Source organism: Rhinatrema bivittatum, chromosome 2 (genome assembly GCF_901001135.1).
Source record: "Rhinatrema bivittatum chromosome 2, aRhiBiv1.1, whole genome shotgun sequence".
NCBI classification, from domain to species: Eukaryota; Metazoa; Chordata; class Amphibia; order Gymnophiona; family Rhinatrematidae; genus Rhinatrema; species Rhinatrema bivittatum.
The window spans coordinates 215,789,773-215,809,158 of record NC_042616.1 but is presented as its reverse complement, the minus strand read 5'-3'; the positions used below and the strand labels follow the sequence as shown (position 1 = coordinate 215,809,158).

The window sequence follows — 19,386 nt, the reverse complement described above, 5'->3', positions numbered from 1 at the left end:
CAGTAGCTATTCCCTATTGATTAATAGCAGTTTATGGACTTCTTCTAATACAGGCAAATACCTAGTGACAAATCAAAGACATATGTTATAGCAAATTTCATAAGCCTACTTCCATAGATAAAGTGCTTTTACATGCATAAAGCTCAGCATTAAATATGTAAATGCTTTTCAGCATCAGGCCACTAGCATTAAACAGTTTTCTTTGTGATTCCAACCAAAGACAAAAACTTGAAAATGTAATTCTGAATTTAAAAGGAGCGCGAAATCAGATTGCTGATCCCCTATTTTTAAATGGAAATTCAGTATTATAATCTATTTTAATTTATTGCTCTGATAGGTCTAGCAAATTCAGATAAATATGAACTTGTGCACCAAGCTAAGCGCGAGAACAGTGAAAAAGTTTGTGCGCGCAAAAAGCGCGCCTAAAAACTGAGCATACATATGCTTAGAGCCGACACTCTGTGCACACCGAGGGCCTGTAGAGGGCAGCAGAACACACGCAGGAGTGTGTACAAACGGCTGCCGCGGCCTACCACATGGAGTGCAAGAAAAAAACCTAAGTGCAAGGCCTAGCCCACTGGGGGCCGCTCAACCCGCCAGGCTGCCCAGTTCCCTGCCCCAACAGGAGTGGGAACAAAAGTCAATATAATGTGTACCCTGGTACAACAGTTGTCCCATTGGTTATCCTCCTTCCACCAAGTCTCTGAGATGCCAATTTTATCTCTCTCTTCATCCAGTGCTATTCATGTTAACTCTCCCATCTTATTTTTTAGACTTCTAAGATTTGTATATAAACATTTCAAAGTATGTTTCTTATTTGTATTAAGAACCTGCTCATCAGTTGACCGGGGTAATTTGGAATCTTTCTGCACTTTATGGTCCCCTTTGGCATTTATTGCAACCTCTCTACTGGGATGACCTACTATCCCTGTTCTCTGAACCATAAATTTCTGAGTGACTATCGGCTTCCCCTCATCATCTAGTTTAAAAGCTGTGCCAGCTTTTAAATTAGATGATGGGGGGCACTAACCTTTTTAAAGGTTAGTGCCAGCAGCCTGGTTCCACTCTGGTTAAGGTCGAGCCCATCCTTTTGGAAAAGGACCCCCCCTTCCCCAAAATGAAGCCCAGTTCCTAACAAATCTAAAATACTCTTCCTTGCACTATCTTCCTAAAAGCAGTTTGTGCTACCATTTTAAAAGTGTATCACAACATAGAGACAGAAATACAAACAAGAAAAAGATTAGTCTATGCCCAGACATTTCCTCCTGCTCCTTTGGGTTTGAAGCTCAACAGAATCTGCCCCAGCTGGAACTACAATACCATGAACTTTTATTCACAGCTATCTGGAATCTTTCCTCCCACTTTTGCCTCTGAGTCTCGAGCAGTCTTTAGAGCAACAGATCACAGCTCTCTTCATTACCTGGGGAACCAATTAGAAGGATCATACTTGCGCAATCACTGAGATCTCTCCCCTTGAGCAGCTATGAAAGCTAACTTTGCAGCCACTCCTGCTCCTGATGGCCCAAAGTTCAAGAACTGAATCTAAGGTATACAAAATATAACAACCACAAGTACACTTTAGATAGCAACATATACACCAATAGGAAGCATAGAAACATTCAATCAGGAAAAGAGCCAACTGTAGAAAACAGAAAAATGTGACAAAAATGGAGAGAAGAAAGGATGAAGAGAAAAATCAATAAAAAACATCTGCTAACATCCAGGTCAAGGCTGGGAGTGTTTACTCAGCTAATTCCCTTTTTGGGTTCTGAAAGATATTTTGATTGTAATACATTATGAATATAAAGTTACATATACTTGTTACTGTACTTGGTTTATTGTATTTACTGTCTGGGAACACTCTGCTGGTAATAGAACAAGCACTGAAAGGAGATCATCATCTTACTACTGGCTGAAGAGGATTGGTAAGTATTGCTTTGGGAAATTGTAGAACTTAAAATGTTTTGCGGAGAGGTAAACTATTGAGGAATATTCTTTAGCGTGTTTGATCTAAAAGGCAAGCCAAAAATAGGAAATAGCTCAGAATTTGTGTGTTTGTTATAAAAAGCAAGCCAAAAGATAGGTAATGGTTTGGAGTTTGTATGTGTTTGCCTTTCCCTCCCTCCCCTCTCCCATCCTTTGATTTATAGGCAAGAGATACTTTCACATTAAAAAAAATCAATCAGCCTTTTATCTAAAACACAGGATTGCCCCAGTCCTTATCAAGAGTTTAATTATCCCATTGCAGGTCACTACCAGATTAATAGTGAATATACAAATAAATTCTTATTTATATACTCCTACTCCATTAGCAACCTAATTAAGAACTCAATATAATTAAGAAGAAGGCAGCAATCCAGCAGCAAGAGGGGGGCCTTCCAATCTTCTGCATCGAGTGTCAAATGTATGATTTTTTACTTGCCGATGAGAGGCTGAATGTGTGCACCCAGTGCAAAGAGCTCCTGGCTCTCAGAGAACGATGGGAAAGCAGACAGTCACCCAGCAGTGCATGGTTTGGAGGGAGGTATTTTTGAAGGATACTAATGAAACAGGAGAGTTAGGGCATCCCAACAGAGAGGTTCTAATAAAAGCAAAAGTAGTCCATGTGCCTGTAAGTAAAGAATCACCTGAGCTAAAAGAATCCAAATTATCTCTGCAAACTGAAAAGTGGGCTGCTAACACAAACAAAAAACACACTTTGAAATGTCTGAATGCCAATGCCAGAAGTCTAAGAAGTAAGATGGGACGTGAATGGGTAAATGTGAATCAGTTATTTACTCTTTCAGATAATACATAAAGTTAGCGGGTAGCACATTTAAAACAAATTGGAGAAAATTCTTTCAATGAATGCACAATTAAGGACTGGAATTCATTACCAGATGATGCAGTTAAGGCAGCTAGTACAGCTGGATTTTAAAAGGTTTGGATAAGTTCCTAGAGGCTTCATCCCTACCAGCAATGATCAATTCTCTTCTTTCAGAGAACCTGTGATCAAAGGGTTACTCAGAGCAAGATGCCCTTTTATTATACATCTATGGAAACAAGTCCCACATCCGATCAACCCTCAGGAGTCTACAAATGAGTGATTACTCCACAACTTATTCATTTTTCTGCTACAAGAACCAAACAAAAAGAATTGAAGGAATGTGTTAAATAAGCTTTGAAGAACTGCCTGACTAAATTTGCTGTCTTGTCACAAAGCATTTTCTAGGCAGTAATGAGCAGTAAAGCAAAACAAAAAAAAAAAAAAAAAAAATACAACGTATGGATGGAAAACTACATAGCAGCTTTGTAGATATCATCTGTGGAAGGCAGACTGAAAATGTGCCAAACAAGCTCAATCTCTCAATCGGTTTACGGTACAGTGTCGTTCTCACTTGTGTGCCATCTTTAATTATCATGATATCCAGGAATGGAGATGTGAACTTCAAATCAGTGTCTATGGTATTTAACCATTGCAAAAATTGTTGTAATCGGTAGACCTCAGATTTCCAAAAAAATAAGAGATCATCAATGTATCTCACCCAAAAAATGACATACCGATTGAGAGAAATAATGTTTTGAGATATCAAAGCTTCCATCCAAAGGCTTTCAAGAATGGACTTCCTGCTAGCCAGTATTTTCGCATCCGCCGTATATGTTCATCTCTGGCAGATTTCAAACACCTGGCGAAAAGATTCTTTGACCGAGGCCACCCCCTATCAGTAATACGCAACGCATATAAACGGGCTCTTTAGTCTCCAAGAGAATCGTTATTAGAATATCAAAACCAGGAAATCAACTGTACAAGATGGATATGTTTTGCAGCACATTGATCGATCATCGGATATAATTTGCAGCATCCGCCAACATTGGCATATAGTGCAACTTCATTCCATTTTCACTGATCCATTACTCATCTCTTTTCAAAGAGGATCAAATATAAAAAACCATATTGTAAGGGCAGCACTTACTTCTACTGTCAGTCATACAGGTGATTTCACCCACAAAGCATGTGGACAACGCGATATGTGCCCCATCACTCTTACAGAGGCAAACTGGCAACATCCAACTACTGGCATTAATTACAAGAAGAAGTTTGACTTCGACTGTAACTCAGTGAATGTAATTTATGCCATTCAATGTAACTGTCTCCTTCTCTATGTGGGACGCACCTCTAGACCAATAAGAACGCGGTTAAGAGAACATAGAAGTTGGTTGCACACAAAAAACCTGGAAGCACCCATTGTCAAACACTGTTTATTAGCGCACCATGATTTTACACACTTGCATTGGACCATATTAGATATGGTTCCTACAAATCCTGGGGGAACCCTCGGAGTCTCCTCAATTATAAAGAACAGAAATGGATTTTTGAATTGGCCACAGAAGCTCCTCAAGGCATGAAGGATAACGTCAAGTGGATGTCATTGATTTAAAACACCTCCTCCAGTTTTTTCACTTCCCTGATTGGTCAGCACACAAGTCAGCAGTGCTCTTTAAAAACGTCAGTTTCAATATGGCGAATCCCTTTGCTGAGACGCCGTAGCCACATTGCAATAGCGGAAAAAATACCTCTCATAGATAAAAATATTCAAAAACTAAGTGGCTTTCATAACTGAAGTGTTTTACCCCCTGTGATTAAACACATTGAGCGAGCATTTCTGTTACACTGCTCATTTATGAGGTTTTTCACTTAAAAAAAAAAATTCACAAAGAAATTGGGCACTCAGGTGGCAGTGTGGTTCTTTCTTAATTGCTATATATATAAAAATGGTAGTAGGGAGAGGGTTGGTAACTACAAGTCTGTTAATCTGATTTCTCTGGTCTGTGGATACAAACCTATCCTGTTTCCCCTTTTGTGCACTGATTTGTTTCATACATTAATCCCACCATCTTAGTTATCCATACATTATAACTTGAGCCCTCACACAATTTCCAATTTCTTGCAAGCATCATTCTAACTGCCAATAATAATTGTGCAACTAGTTGCTTACTACCCCCCAAATATACACCTATCTTCTACATATCTCAGAAGGAACAGTTTAGGATTTAGTATGTCAAATTTGATGATCTGCTCTACCCCTTGATGATTTTACCTGTTTTGTGCATGCACATACATACCCAGAGGGGAAAAAAAGTTCCCTACATAATCACAGCTTCTAGAACATACTGAAGTGTCTAAACCCAGGACTGTCACAAAGGGCAGGCAAGCCAGGCGACTGCCTGGGATGCCAAACTGGGGAGGCACCAAGAGATAAGTGCGGTGCACCTCTGCAGGCAATATCTCTCCTCTGCTTTTCCTTCCATAGCCTGCACAGTTCATATCTCAGCTGTCTGAACTGCACAGGACAGCTGATCAAGGAACCACACAGTGGCAGCAAGAACAGCAGCTAGATTGGAAAAGCCGAGCCAGAAGGTGAGACGTGTGCAGGAATTCTGTCAACACATCAGAGGCAGATCACTCTTCCCCCTCCAAAAATCATTTAGCCCAGTGATGGTCCTATCTAAATCGCTCATGAAAATCAATTTTGTGGAAGCAAAATACAATATAAACGTGTTTTAGATTGTGTTTGCTTATATCCCAAAGAAAATGAACACGTATATACTTCTTGGAGTATGAGTTTCCACTGTACTGTGTTCAAAGTTTCCCCATCAAGCTTTGGTTCCAAGCAATCAGATTATGGATACCGTCTGCATCCAAATTCACTTAGGAGTGACATTTTCAAGAACAAGCCAACAAAATATTTCTTTTATGATCTGGAATATGTCCAAAGTACCCAAGCTAAGGATAGACAAATGTGATATGCTTGTACCCCGTCCTCTATCTCAAACATTTGATTCTTGCTTTCTTCTCTAAATATATCGTCTTAATTTCTGTTTTACTTAAGTAAAGTACCTGAAGGAAACTTTTATAATTAATGTGGAATACAAGTTAATTAATTTAGCAAGCACAGCAAGTCTGTTTTACCTGTAAGGTGAAATTTAAACTTGCCTGTTAATTTCCTTTCCTTTAGCCCTGCCAGACCAGTCCAGAAAACTGGTTTATGTCTTCCTGCCAGCAGATGGGAGATAGAGAAAAAAAAAAAAAAGATCAAAGCTGACTTTACTCCCCCTATAAAGGTCCAGTGCTACCTTCTGCTCTTCAGTATTCTAGGTCAAAGCTAAGACAACTGAAGGCAATTGTTTGTTTTGGTTTCTAAAATCACCAATCACAACCAAAACCTGATATAGTCAAAAAAGAAAAAAAAAAATTCACTCCATGATTAACAGAGGAATAAAAAATATCTATACCCATTTCACAATTAGGCCAACTGCCAGCAGCATGCTTGCAGTTAAATTTCTGACATCAGACTGAGAGCCCTTGATCACTACAGCTTCCCTCAGTGGGTTCTGGACTGGTATAGCAGGACTGAAGAAAGGAAATTAACATTTCACCTTCCTTATCGTGTTTTCTGGACGAGTTCAGACAAGGGGGATGCACCAAAGCTCCACCTATTCCAGGTGAGGGAAAGCCACAATAGTTCTCTGAACTCATGCATCCAAGGCATAGCCTCTCCCTGCCTGGACCCATACTGAGGTGCTTATAAATAGGGTTACAATAGGAGCAAAGGCATTACCCTGCCTTTAATTTCTAGAAAGACAGATTCTGACGCTGCTACAATGATTCCTACACCCTCATTGAGTAGGGTCACTAAGACTTGCAAACACTTGCTGGCTGATGTGTTCCTCTCCTCGATTACTCCTGAAATTGATGCCTTAGAAACTACTGTGCTTCAACAGGATACATTAATAAACCAAAGACCTATCTCAGAAGAAATTGGTCACCTACAAACATCCTCAACCCAGCCTACATCACCTGATTTTCTCACCCTTATAAGTGAGAAAAGCCTGATTCCAACAAGTGTGAAACACTAACATCCAAAAAAAGGGGCATTTTGGGCAGAGACACAGCCTTTCCTTTAAAATTACCAAAGGCCACCAAGGAAACTGAATTCAATAATTAGACTCAAAGAGATTCTACCCTGCACGGAAGGAACTAATATGGGTAGCCAGGACTGACTTTTCCCAGCACCCACCCTCTCACAAATCAATAACAAGCAGTACAATCGATAACATGAACGAGACTTAGACCAAAGTGGGATCAAACAGGCCGCAACTTTATTGTGCCCGAGCCAGTACTTTACATCAGCTTCCCTGCGCACCCGCCACCCTCCAGCAAGGTGCGCAGATATTAACATTGCATTGTACCCACTATCCCCGCCACCATTAGCAAGGGGTTGTGACCACCAGCTCCTGCCACTTGCAGCAAGGAGCCTTCCGCAGGACAACAGCACCAAATTGTCCTGCCCCTCAACACATTGCCTCTCAATTGGCTCGGGCGACCCCGCCTTCCCCGGTTGCGACAACATTGGCTCAAGAACCATATGAGCCTGATGACTTAGCATATACAATGTGAACATGATAACTTAACATAACCAGTGACGTGAGGGTGGGTGGGTGGGTGGGATGCGATCCCGGGAGCGTCGGCAGGCAAAGAGGGAGCTGCCGGCGCTCCCTGGGAACCAATCGGCTGGGTTCCAGCCGATTGGCTCCCTGAGAGGAAGGGAACCAATTAGGGCTCCCGGCCTGCCTCCCCGAGGACCGGATTCGTCCTCGGGGACAGCAGCCAATAAGCGGGCACGCTGGCGCGGGCATGCGCACACAGCGGCCCGCTTTTCCCTTTACCCTCCCCCCCCCGCCCCCCGGGTGCCGGCGCAGCATGTGCCTGGCACCCATATTATGCCTGGGCACCCCGATACTCCGTCGGGGTGCCCTTCTCAACAGTGTGCCACACACACACACTTTACTGCATTTGCGGGAGGGGGGGGGGGGGGTGAGTGGCACACCGTTGTTCCTTCCATGCTCCAACACTGCACGGAGGATAGAGTACTTCCTCTTCCTGCTACAGCACGGAGGACACACTGTTCTTTCTTCTAGCCGTGACTGAATTTCCTCGCCTTCCTCCTGCCTGCACAGACCCACCACTTCCTCTTCCAGGCTACATGGGCAGGAAGGAGAGACCAAACTATCACTGTCCTCAGACAGGTGACACTTTAAGCCAGTGGTTTTCAACCTTTTTCCCCCATTGTGACACACCTGACACACAACGCTCCCATGTAAGAGACACTGCTCATTACAATCCACGTCAGAAATAAAATGAAGGCCCAGCATTACTTTCCTTTTTAAGAAATACACAAGGGAAAGATAAGTACTCTCTCTGTAGAGAAATTACATAAATAGTAAACCACCCATACCAGAACAGCACTAACTTCCAGCACTCGAACAGTAGCCACCTTACCTAAGAAAAGGCAGCTGCGGCTGCCGCCTCCTCTTCTGCCGGATGGGCTCCCCGGCGGCTGAGGGCCTCCTCCTCTTCTGCCATCGGGCAGGATGGGTTCCCCCGGCAGCCCCAGGCTTCCTCTTCTGCCGCCAGGCTGGGAGTGCTCCCCTGGCGGCCGTGGGCCTCCACCACCTACCGCTGGCCCTTTTCTTGCCTGGGCTGGAAGGAATCCTCTGCCCATGGGCACCCCCTACAGCCTGGCACCCAGAGACCTGCCCCCCCTGCTCTGCCACTGTGATGGACCTTTGGTCTGACCAAGTATGTCTTATCTTATGTTCTTATGTCCATCCCCACCAATCTGTCTCTCTCTCCTTCCACCAGTCCATCTCTGCCAATCTGTCTCTTTATCCCACCCTGTCAGTCTCTCTCTCCAGTCACTCCAGATCAAGCTGTGTGCCTGCCTGTAGTTACACTACATAAGTTACTGAATATGAGTGCATTCTTGCACATTTATGGCTGTGCTTTGCAATTACAGTTTATGTATTCAGTTTATATCAGTAGGTTATTTAATAAGTTATAAAAGAGTTATTTAAAAACCTATTTGTTTAATGATGCCTATAAATACAATAACTGATACCAATTTACTCTGCTATTTAACCTAATACTTTGATTTGATATGTTAATATTAATAAGCTTGTTTTGTTTTTATTATGTATGTAGGTTTGTAAACAGCCTAGACGGACATATAATTGCCCAAGTGTGCGGTATATAAAAAACTTTTAAATAAATAAATAAATATATATATTATGAATGAGTCTGGTCTGCATATAATTCTTTATTACATTAATAAGTTTTCTATATATAGCACATAGCAGGTAAAAATGAAAGAGAAACATGTGGGAGTCCATGAAAATTTGGAGGTTGAAAAGGGGGTCCACGTTCCCAAAAAGATTGGGAACTCCTATTCTAGGGTATACATGTTTAGCTTTTTAAGTCTGTTCTCATGTGCTTTATAATTAAGATCACTGACCATTTTAGTAGCCACCTTTTAGATAGACTCCATTCAGTTTATATCCTTTTGAAGATGCTGTTTCCAGGATATAAACAGGATAGAGTCGATCCAGAAGGGGGCTACTAAAATGGTCAGTGATCTTTATGCTCCATGCCTCCTATACTTAGCTCAGGGACAATGTGACACGTGATCCCTCAAAAGAAACAATCTGCACACAAAACAACACATTAAAAATTAAGCCAATATTGACAGTTAAGAAAAAAGAACACAGTATTCGACCTTTGCTTCTCCGCTCCTGACTCGCTAAAGAAATGCTCAATTAGAAATCATTGGGCAAAGAAAGCTGACCACTTTCTCAACAGCTTCACAAACTATGGACCAGTATTTACTGTAGATTTTTTTTTTTTGAGCCACAAACAACAAAGAGTAAAACAAAAAGAAAAAAAAAAAAGTCTTACCATGTACGATATTACAACAGGCTGGGCAAGCGAAATAAATAGCTAAAGGAGAATACTTTTTTATACAGCACTACTAGAAGTATCTACATTAATAACGTATCGTATTAAACTATATTTCCAGTACCAATCTGAAACGAAAAGTTCAAAATATCATTTTCACTTCCCTCTCACTGAAAAAAAAAACCCAAAAACTAAGCCACGACGACATTTGCAACAGCCACTTACCTTCTCTCCTTAAAGAATTCACTTTGCTCACGTTTGGCCAAATTTGTCCCAAGAGCACGCACTGCTACCTGCCGCTGTGCCAAACTACCGCACCCCTCCCACTGCAAACAACGAGAAGCCGGCAGAAGAGGTCACGTGAAGGGGGAGGGACGCGGTGCCTGACTCTTCCGGCTTCAACCAGCGTCAATGCCCACCCCATAGGGACGGCTCCTAACTCGGGAACTGTTAGGAAGAGGAAGCGCCGACGGAGGAAGGAATGTGGATCGCTTAATCCCACTGGCACCTATCTAAAGTTATTGCGCACGCGCCAGGGATTTTTATGACGTTAGTCCCATATGGGCCTCGGTGGTGTGGTGAATGGTCTATTGTAGCATTGCCAGTTTATAGAAAAACTAGAGGAGGTGACATTTTGCACCCAGTGAAGATTTTCTTAAACGTGAATGCCTCAAAGAACTAATTTTGGTATAAAAATAAATGTAGTAACAATTTCGTCGCCTTTTATAACTAGTTATAAAAAATCTCCATCGTGTTCCTGTGAGCATGCCTGGAATCCCTGCATAGAGCATCCTGGGATTGTAGTCTTATACCGTGAACAGTACACAGACGTAGAGACTAGAAATTCACAAGGCATTCGTGGAACCTACCCCACTGTCGAAAACCGTAGCATGTAGGTGCCTAACCTACCCTTTGACTCCTTGTTCTTTCATGCCAGCTTTCCCCAGGGGAAGGAGGGAAGAGTGTTTCTGCTTCACCAGTCACCTCCTGATAGCAGCTGGTGGGTTGGAAATGGAGTCTGCCTCCATAAGAACATAAGAAATTGCCATGCTGGGTCAGACCATGGGTCCATCAAGCCCAGCATCCTGTTTCCAACAGTGGCCAATCCAGGCTACAAGTACCTGGCAAGTACCCAAAAGTAAGGGGTAGATTTTTAAAGTTATGCACGGGCGTAGATTTGTTTGCGCAACCTGGCGCGAACAAATCTGTACATGTTATAAAATCCAGGATCGGCGCGCGCAAGGGGGGTGCACAATTGTGCAACCTGCGTGCGCCGAGCCGCCTGCCTCCCCCCAGCCCTACTAACCCCCCCCCCCCCCCCCCCCGCCTTTGTTCAGAAAGTTACGGCTGTCGACTGGCTGCCAGCGCACCATGGCCCCGGGGGCTGGTTTGGAGGCCTCGGCCACACCCCCGGAACACTCCTGGGCAGGAACCACGCCCATGGTCCTGCCCCCAGATGCCACGCCGCCCCCAACAAGCCCCCTAAGCAAAGCTCCGGGACTTGCGTGCGCTGGCGGCCTATGCAACATAGGCGCGCAGGGCTTTTAAAATCTGCCCCTAAGTATATCCCCATGCAAGTAATAGCAGTGGCTATTTTCTAAGTCAACTTTATTAATAGCAGCTAATGGACTTCTCCAAGAACTTACCCAAACCTTTTTTAAACCCTAACTGCACTAACCACATCCCCTGGCAACAAATTCCAGAGTTTATTGAGTGAAAAATAATTTTCTCCGATTCGTTTTAAATATCCTACATGCTAACTTCATGGAGTGCCCCCTAGTCCTTCTATTATCTGAAAGAGTAAATAACCAATTCACATTTACCAGTTCAAGACCTCTATCATATCATAAGAAATTGCATGCTGGGTCAGACCAAGGGTCCATCAAGCCCAGCATCCTGTTTCCAACAGAGGCCAAACCAGGTCACAAGAACCTGGCAAGTACCCAAACACCAAGAAGATCCCATGCTACTGCTGCAATTAATAGCAGTGGCTATTAGCTAAGCAAACTCGATTAATAGCAGTTAATGGACTTCTCCTGCAAGAACTTATCCAAACCTTTTTTTGAACCCAGCTACACTAACTGCACTAACCACGTCCTCTGGCAACAAATTCCAGAGCATAAGAACATAAGAAAATGCCATACTGGGTCAGACCAAGGGTCCATCAAGCCCAGCATCCTGTTTCCAACAGTGGCCAATCCAGGTCATAAGAACCTGGCAAGTACCCAAAAACTAAGTCTATTCCATGTTACCATTGCTAATGGCAGTGGCTATTCTCTAAGTGAACTTAATAGCAGGTAATGGACTTCTCCTCCAAGAACTTATCCAATCCTTTTTTAAACACCGCTAAACTAACTGCACTAAGCACATCCCCTGGCAACAAATTCCAGAGTTTAATTGTGCGCTGAGTAAAAAAAACTTTCTCCGATTAGTTTTAAATGTGCCCCATGCTAACTTCATGGAGTGCCCCCTAGTCTACTATCCGAAAGAGTAAATAACCGATTCATATGTACCCGTTCTAGACCTCTCATGATTTTAAACATCTCTATCATATCCCCCCTCAGTCGTCTCTTCTCCAAGCTGAAAAGTCCTAACCTCTTTAGTCTTTCCTCATAGGGGAGCTGTTCCATTCCCCTTATCATTTTGGTAGCCCTTCTCTGTACCTTCTCCATCGCAATTATATCTTTTTTGAAATGCGGCGACCAGAATTGTACACAGTATTCAAGATGTGGTCTCACCATGGAGCGATACAGAGGCATTATGACATTTTCCATTTTATTCACCATTCCCTTTCTAATAATTCCCAACATTGTTTGCTCTTTTGACTGCCGCAGCACACTGAACCAACGATTTCAATGTGTTATCCACTATGACGCCTAGATCTCTTTCTTGGGTTGTAGCACGTAATATGCAACCCAACATTGTTTAATTATAGTATTGGTTATTTTTCCCTATATGCATCACCTTGCACTTATCCACATTAAATTTCATCTGCCATTTGGATGCCCAATTTTCCAGTCTCACAAGGTCTTCCTGCAATTTATCACAATCTGCTTGTGATTTAACTACTCTGAACAATTTTGTGTCATCTGCAAATTTGATTATCTCACTCGTCGTAATTCTTTCCAGATCATTTATAAATATATTGAACAGTAAGGGTCCCAATACAGATCCCTGAGGCACTCCACTGTCCACTCCCTTCCACTGAGAAAATTGCCCATTTAATCCTACTCTCTGTTTCCTGTCTTTTAGCCAGTTTGCAATCCATGAAAGGACATCGCCACCTATCCCATGACTTTTTACTTTTCCTAGAAGCCTCTCATGAGGAACTTTGTCAAACGCCTTCTGAAAATCCAAGTATACTATATCTACCGGTTCACCTTTATCCACATGTTTGTTAACTCCTTCAAAAAAGTGAAGCAGATTTGTGAGGCAAGACTTGCCCTGGGTTGAGTGAAAAATAATTTTCTCCAATTAGTCTTAAATGTGCTACTTGCTAATTTCATGGAGTGCCCCCCCTCCCCCCGGTCCTTCTATTATCTGAAAGTGTAAATAACCGATTCACATCTACTCGTTCAAGACCTGTCATGATCTTAAAGACCTCTATCATATCCCCCCTCAGCCGTCTCTTCTCCAAGCTGAACACAGTCTCAACTTCTTCAGCCTTTCCTCATAGGGGAGCTGTTCCATTCCCTTTATCATTTTGGTAGCCCTTCTCTGTACTTTCTCCATCGCAATTATATCTTTTTGAGCTGCGGCGACCAAAATTGTACACAGTATTCAAGGTGTGGTCTCACCATGGAGCGAAACAGAGGCATTATGACATTTTCTATTTATTAACCATTCCCTATTAATTTCTAACATTCTGTTTGCTTTTTTGAGTGCTGCAGCACACTGAGCTGACGATTTCAAAGTGTTATCTACTATGATGTCTAGATCTTTTTCCTGGGTGGTAGCTCCTACTCTGGAACCTAACATCGTGTAACTACAGCAAGGGTTATTTTTCCCTATATGCAACACCTTGCGCTTGTCCACATTAAATTTCATCTGCCATTTGGATGCCCAGTCTTCCAGTCTTGCAAGATCCTCCTCTAATATATCACAATCCTCCTGTGATTTAACTACTCTGAATAATTTTATCAGCCGCAAATTTGATAACCTCACTCATCGTATTCCTTTCCAGATCATTTATAAATATATTGAAAAGTAAGGGTCCCAATACAGATCCCTGAGGCACTCCACTGTTTACCCTTTTCCACTGGGAAAATTTACCTTTTAATCCTACTCTCTGTTTCCTGTCTTTTAACCAGTTTGTAATCCACAAAAGGACATCGCCACCTATCCCATGACTTTTTACTTTTCGTAGAAGCCTCTTATGAGGAACTTTGTCAAATGCCTTCTGAAAATCCAGTTCACTTATATCTACGTGCTTATTAACCCCTTCAATAAAGTGAATCAGATTTGTGAGGCAAGACTTGCCTTGGGTAAAGCAATGCTGATTTGTTCCATTACACAATGTCTTTCTATATGCTCTATGATTTTGACCTTTGAACACTTTCCACTATTTTTCCCGGTACTGAAGTCAAGCTAACTGGTCTCTAGTTTCCCGGATTGCCGCTGGAACCCTTTTTAAATATTGGGGTTACATTAGCCACCCTCCAGTCTTCAGGTACAATGGATGATTTTAATGATAGGTTACAAATTTTAACTAATAGATCAGAAATTTCATTTTTTAGTTCCTTCAGCACCCTGGGGTGTATACCAGCTGGTCCAGGTGATTTACTACTTTTCTGTTTGTCAGTCAGGCCTACCACATCTTCTAGGTTCAGTTCATCTGAATCATTACCCATGAAAACCTTCTCCGGAACAGGTATCTCCCCAACATCATCTTCAGTAAACACCAAAGCAAAATCGCTTAATCTTATCGCAATGGCCTTATCTTCTCGAAGTGCCCCTTTAACCCCCTTGATCATCTAATGGTCCAACTGAAGTCGTTGGTAACCTCCAGATACCGCAGTAAGACTCTGTGCACATCCAAGAGATGAAGATCTCTATCCTGAGAAGAGTCTTTAGACCAATGTGGAAACCCAGGCAACTCCACAATCTGATTCAGTGGAATGAGGAAACCACCTTAGGAACGAATGACGTAACCATCCGCAAAGACACCCTATCCGGCGAAATACGCAGTGCCTGTAGCTCTGAAATCAGACGAGCCGAGCAAATGGCCCCCAGAAACACTGTCTTCAAAGTCAGATCCTTCAGCGAAGATCCTTTGAGAGGTTCGAAAGGGGACCCGCAAAATACCCGAAGAACTAAATTTAAGCTCCAATCCAGGCAAACGGAGTGGACAGGAGGCCGCAAATGTTTGACCTCTTTAAGAAACCGAGTTATGTCTAGGTGCAATGCAAAGGAACAGCCGTTAAACCTTCCCCACAGGGCACCCAGGGCTGCAACCTATACCCGAAGGGAATTGAACACTAGTCCCTTAGCCAGTCCCTGCTGAAGAAATTCAAGAAGTCGAGGAACCTCGATAGACAATGGATCGCAGGCCTGTTGACTACACCACGTCTCAAAAACCTTCCAAACATGCACATAAGCAATAGATGTGGCCGGGCGTCGCACCTGCAGAAGGGTGGAAATGACTTGCTCGGAGTAGCCCTTCAACCGTATACGTCGCCTCTCAAAAGCCAAGCCGCGAGCGAGAAGTGATCCTCCCAATCTGAAAAGATGGGACCTTGGTGGAGCAGAGGCGGTAGGTGAGCCAGCTGCAAGGGGCCTTCGAGAGCTAGACACACTAGATCCGCGAACCACGGACGACACGGCCACTGGTGCAACCAGGACCACCCGGCCTGGATGAAGTTCTATGCTACGGAGGATCCGACCTATGAGTGACCAGGCAGGAAAGGCATACAGGAGAATTCCCCTGAGCCAGGGGCACACGAGGGCATCGATGCCCACCGAGCCCTGCTCTTTTCATCGCCTGAAGAAGCGTTCTGTCTTCGTATTTGATCGTGTTGCCATTAGATCCAACTGGGGAACGCCCCCACCTGGTGCAAATGTGGTTCCATGCGTCTGCGGACAGTTCCCATTCTCCAGGATCGAGCTGCTATCTGCTGAGAAAGTCCACTTGACCATTCTCCAGCCCCGCGACATGTGAGGCGGCAATGCCCCCGAGATGACGTTCTGCACAGGCGAACAGAAGTCATGCTTCCAGCGCCACCGCATGACTTCGTGTCCCGCCTTGTCGGTTGATGTATGCCACCGTCGTCGCATTGTCGGAGAAGACTCGCACCATTCGTCCCTGAATCCAAGGTAGAAAGGCTTGTAAGGCTAGGCGCACCGCTCTCGTCTGAAGACGATCGTTCCTTCGCCGACCACAGACCTTGGGCGTACCTTTCCGCGTAGACAGCTCCCCACCCGGAAAGACTAGCATCGGTGGAGATTATCAGCCAATTCGGCGGGTCCAAATTCACCCCACCTTCCAGATTGGTGCGTGATAGCCACCACAACAAACTGTTCCGGGACTCCGGAAGGAGAGGCATTGGCAGTTGAAACTGTTCTGACACCGGGTTCCACCGCGACAGGAGTGCTCATTGTAATGGTCATAAGTGAGCGAACACCCATGGAACCAAAGTTCAGGGTGGAGGCCATGGAGCCCAGGACCTGAAGATGATGCCACACTGTGGGAGACTGTCGTCGAAGAAGCAAGTGGATCTGGTCTTGCAACTTCGATACCCGATCTGCTGACAGGAACACCTTTCCTTGTAGGGTATCGAATAGGGCTCCTAGATAAACCAACACCTGAGTGGGTTCCAATTGACTCTTCTGGACATTGATCACCCAGCCCAGGGATTGTAGGGTGAACATCACCCTGTGCACCGATCTCTCGCAGTCCTCCCAAGTTTTTGCGTGAATCAACCAATCGTCCAGGTACGGGTGGACCAATATCCCTTGCTTGCGAAGGAAAGCCACCACCACCACCATTACTTTTGTGAACGTTCGAGGCCAAAAGGAAGGGCTCAGAATTGGAAGTGTTGTCCCAACACCTTGAAACGTAGGAACTTCTGATGACTTAACCTGATAGGGATATGAAAGTAGGCTTCGGTGAGATCCAGGGACACTAGGAATTCCCCTATCCGAACAGCCACCATTACAGTCCTCAATGTCTCCATCCGAAAACAAGGAATCCGGAGGCAACGGTTCACCATCTGCAGGTCCAGAATGGGACAAAACATGCCCTCCTTCTTGGGCACCACGAAGTAAACTGAGTAACGGCCTCTTCCTTGTTGAGTCTCTGGTACCGGGACAATAGTCCTGAGATTGAGAAGCCGTTGCAGTGTTCCCTAGACTGCCTCGCGCTTGCTGAGCGAGGACATTCGGGACTCCAGAAACACCTCTCGAATCAGACGGGAGAATTCCAAGGTTTACCTGTCTCTGATGACCTCCAAGACCCAGCAGTCTGTGGTAATTCTTAACTATTCCTTGTAAAAGTTGGACAATCTGGCTCCTACTGCTTCTACGACAGAATGGGTGTCGTGGCTTGAGAGGCTTTGGCGCTGCCTGCACGCGGATGTCCCGAGTCACTGCCCGGCCGGCGACCCCCTCGAAAGGACTGCCGATGCCTAGAAGCCGGTTTAGAGGCAGCCGGTGCGGAGTATCTGCTAGTCCTAAAGTGACGAGTGTCCCTGAAACGAGGGAAGGCCTTCTTGGACAATCTCCTGCCCTTGGATTCAGCTAGCAGTTTTACCAGCTGATCCAGTTCTTCTCCAAACAGGAGTTTGCCCTTAAAAGGCAGGTTACAGAGTTGGGATTTAGAGGACAAATCCGCCGCCCAATTCCTTAGCCAGAGGAGCCGTTGCGCAGATACCATACCCCTGGCCGAGGTCCTCACTAGATCATACAGGGCATCGGCCACATAGGCGATCCCAGCCTCCAGCCGGGCAGACTAACACCCCTCCGCTGCCTGCTCCGGCAGCAGCAGACACGTCCTGAACCCAACACAGACCTGCTCTCTGCATTAGGCTGGCGCAGATTGCAGCTTGAAGACTCAGCGCTGTGACTTCAAACGCTCGCTTCAACTGGATTTCCAGCTTCCGGTCCTGCATGTCTTTCAGGGCCACCGCCCCTGCGACCAGAATAATGGTCTTTTTGGTGACCGCCAAGTCCACTTTAGGGATCTTCAACAGGTCTAATACATCCGACGACAGCGGATAGTTTAGCCATCGCTCTGCCTACTTTCAGACCGGCGTCAGGCACTTCCCACTCCCGGGTCACCAACTCGCGAACCTTCTTCAGGAGAGGAAAGGACATAGTAGGACCCCTAATGCCATCGAGAACGGGATTAACCCCCTCATTATTCGACTCCTCCTGAGATATCTTAAGGCCCAGTACCTCCAGGACCTGAGGAATAAGGGGCCGCAGTTGGTCCCGTTTAAACAGTCGGACCACACTAGGATCGTCACTCTCCGCAGGAGGCGTACCTGGGTCATCTGTATCGGCCGTATCCACATCCCCTGGGTCCGGATCTGCCCCTGCTCCTGCAGGCATCCCCGACCCGGTCGGGGGTCCTGGAGGCTCTGTACGTCATCCGTTTGTGTGTCCCCCGGATCCACCGGAGCCTGCCCAGGATCTGTTGCCCTAGCTACCTTCTCCGGGGGGGGGGGGGGAATGACCAACATCCCCCAGGGCTCTGTTTCGCATGACCGGCACATGCTTGCGAGCCAAAAAGGCCTCGTGCATGAGGAGGATGAACTCCGGGGAGAACCCCTCCGCAGCCCCCTCCCCCGCCGGTAAACTGACTGGGAGTGGAGCACCCGCTCCCCCCAAAAGTTTCTCCCCAACTGGAGCTAAAGCATGGGGGGGGGGGGGGGTGTTTCATCCTCCCCTGAAATTAGGCTCAGGCCACCCGAGCCGTCCACGGAGGAGGGGCCTTCCGGTCCCGAAAGCTGCCCGACTTCCTGAGCTCATTTCGGGCACAAAAACTGCGCATCTAGGGCCTGGTCGCGATTGCCACACACGCGGCAGGCCGCTGATTTTGAGTGCGGCCCCATTAAAGGAAACGTGCCGCCTCATGGAGCAAGCCAGGAGAAGGCCACGATCGCTGAACCTCCACGCCCAACGCGGGAAAGACAGGCAGAGGGGTGAAGGGAAAAAAACGGCCGAAAACCCGATCGACGAAACCCTGGTACCGACAGGTCGCAGGAGCCTGTCACTAAGAAAAAACGACGCCACGACAAAATAAAAAAAGGAAACAGCTGGGCAAACAAAGCCAAACTTACCCCATCCCTTTCCCGGCAATCCGGAGCTGAGGGGACCCGTGCTGACAGCCTCTGAAGGTCCGATCCCACCAGACCGACTCCTTATCTCAGAGTCGACTGCTTCCGGCTAGGTTCACAAAAGGCCACTTTTTTTTTTTTTTTTTTTAATACAACTTTACTGAGGCCAAAACCTGTAATGTTCTAGCAGGGATCAAGGGAGCAGCTGCAGCAGTGACCGTGGTGAAAAATCTGGAGTTCCTGGCCTTCACACACAGACCCGAAGCATGCGAGACCTGGACGGGGATATCCAATCCCCCGTCACCCAGCTTCCATTGAGCGATGGCCCACGAAGGTGCC

The 19,386-nt window shown here is 45.4% G+C and overlaps 1 protein-coding gene across 2 annotated transcripts in view; it reads right to left on the bottom strand.

The window, feature by feature from the left end:
* SNX10 (sorting nexin 10) overlaps positions 1 to 19,128 on the bottom strand; it is a 141,172-nt gene extending 122,044 nt beyond the window's left edge. Inside the window, exon 1 of one of the 2 annotated variants that reach the window (XM_029589157.1) lies at positions 19,051 to 19,128. The gene's annotated coding sequence lies outside the window, so the exon portion shown is untranslated. Of the gene's footprint in view, positions 1 to 9,997; positions 10,267 to 19,050 lie in introns of those variants that run through there. The other variant, XM_029589156.1, reaches the window with a different exon arrangement.
* Between the last annotated feature and the right edge of the window lie 258 nt (positions 19,129 to 19,386).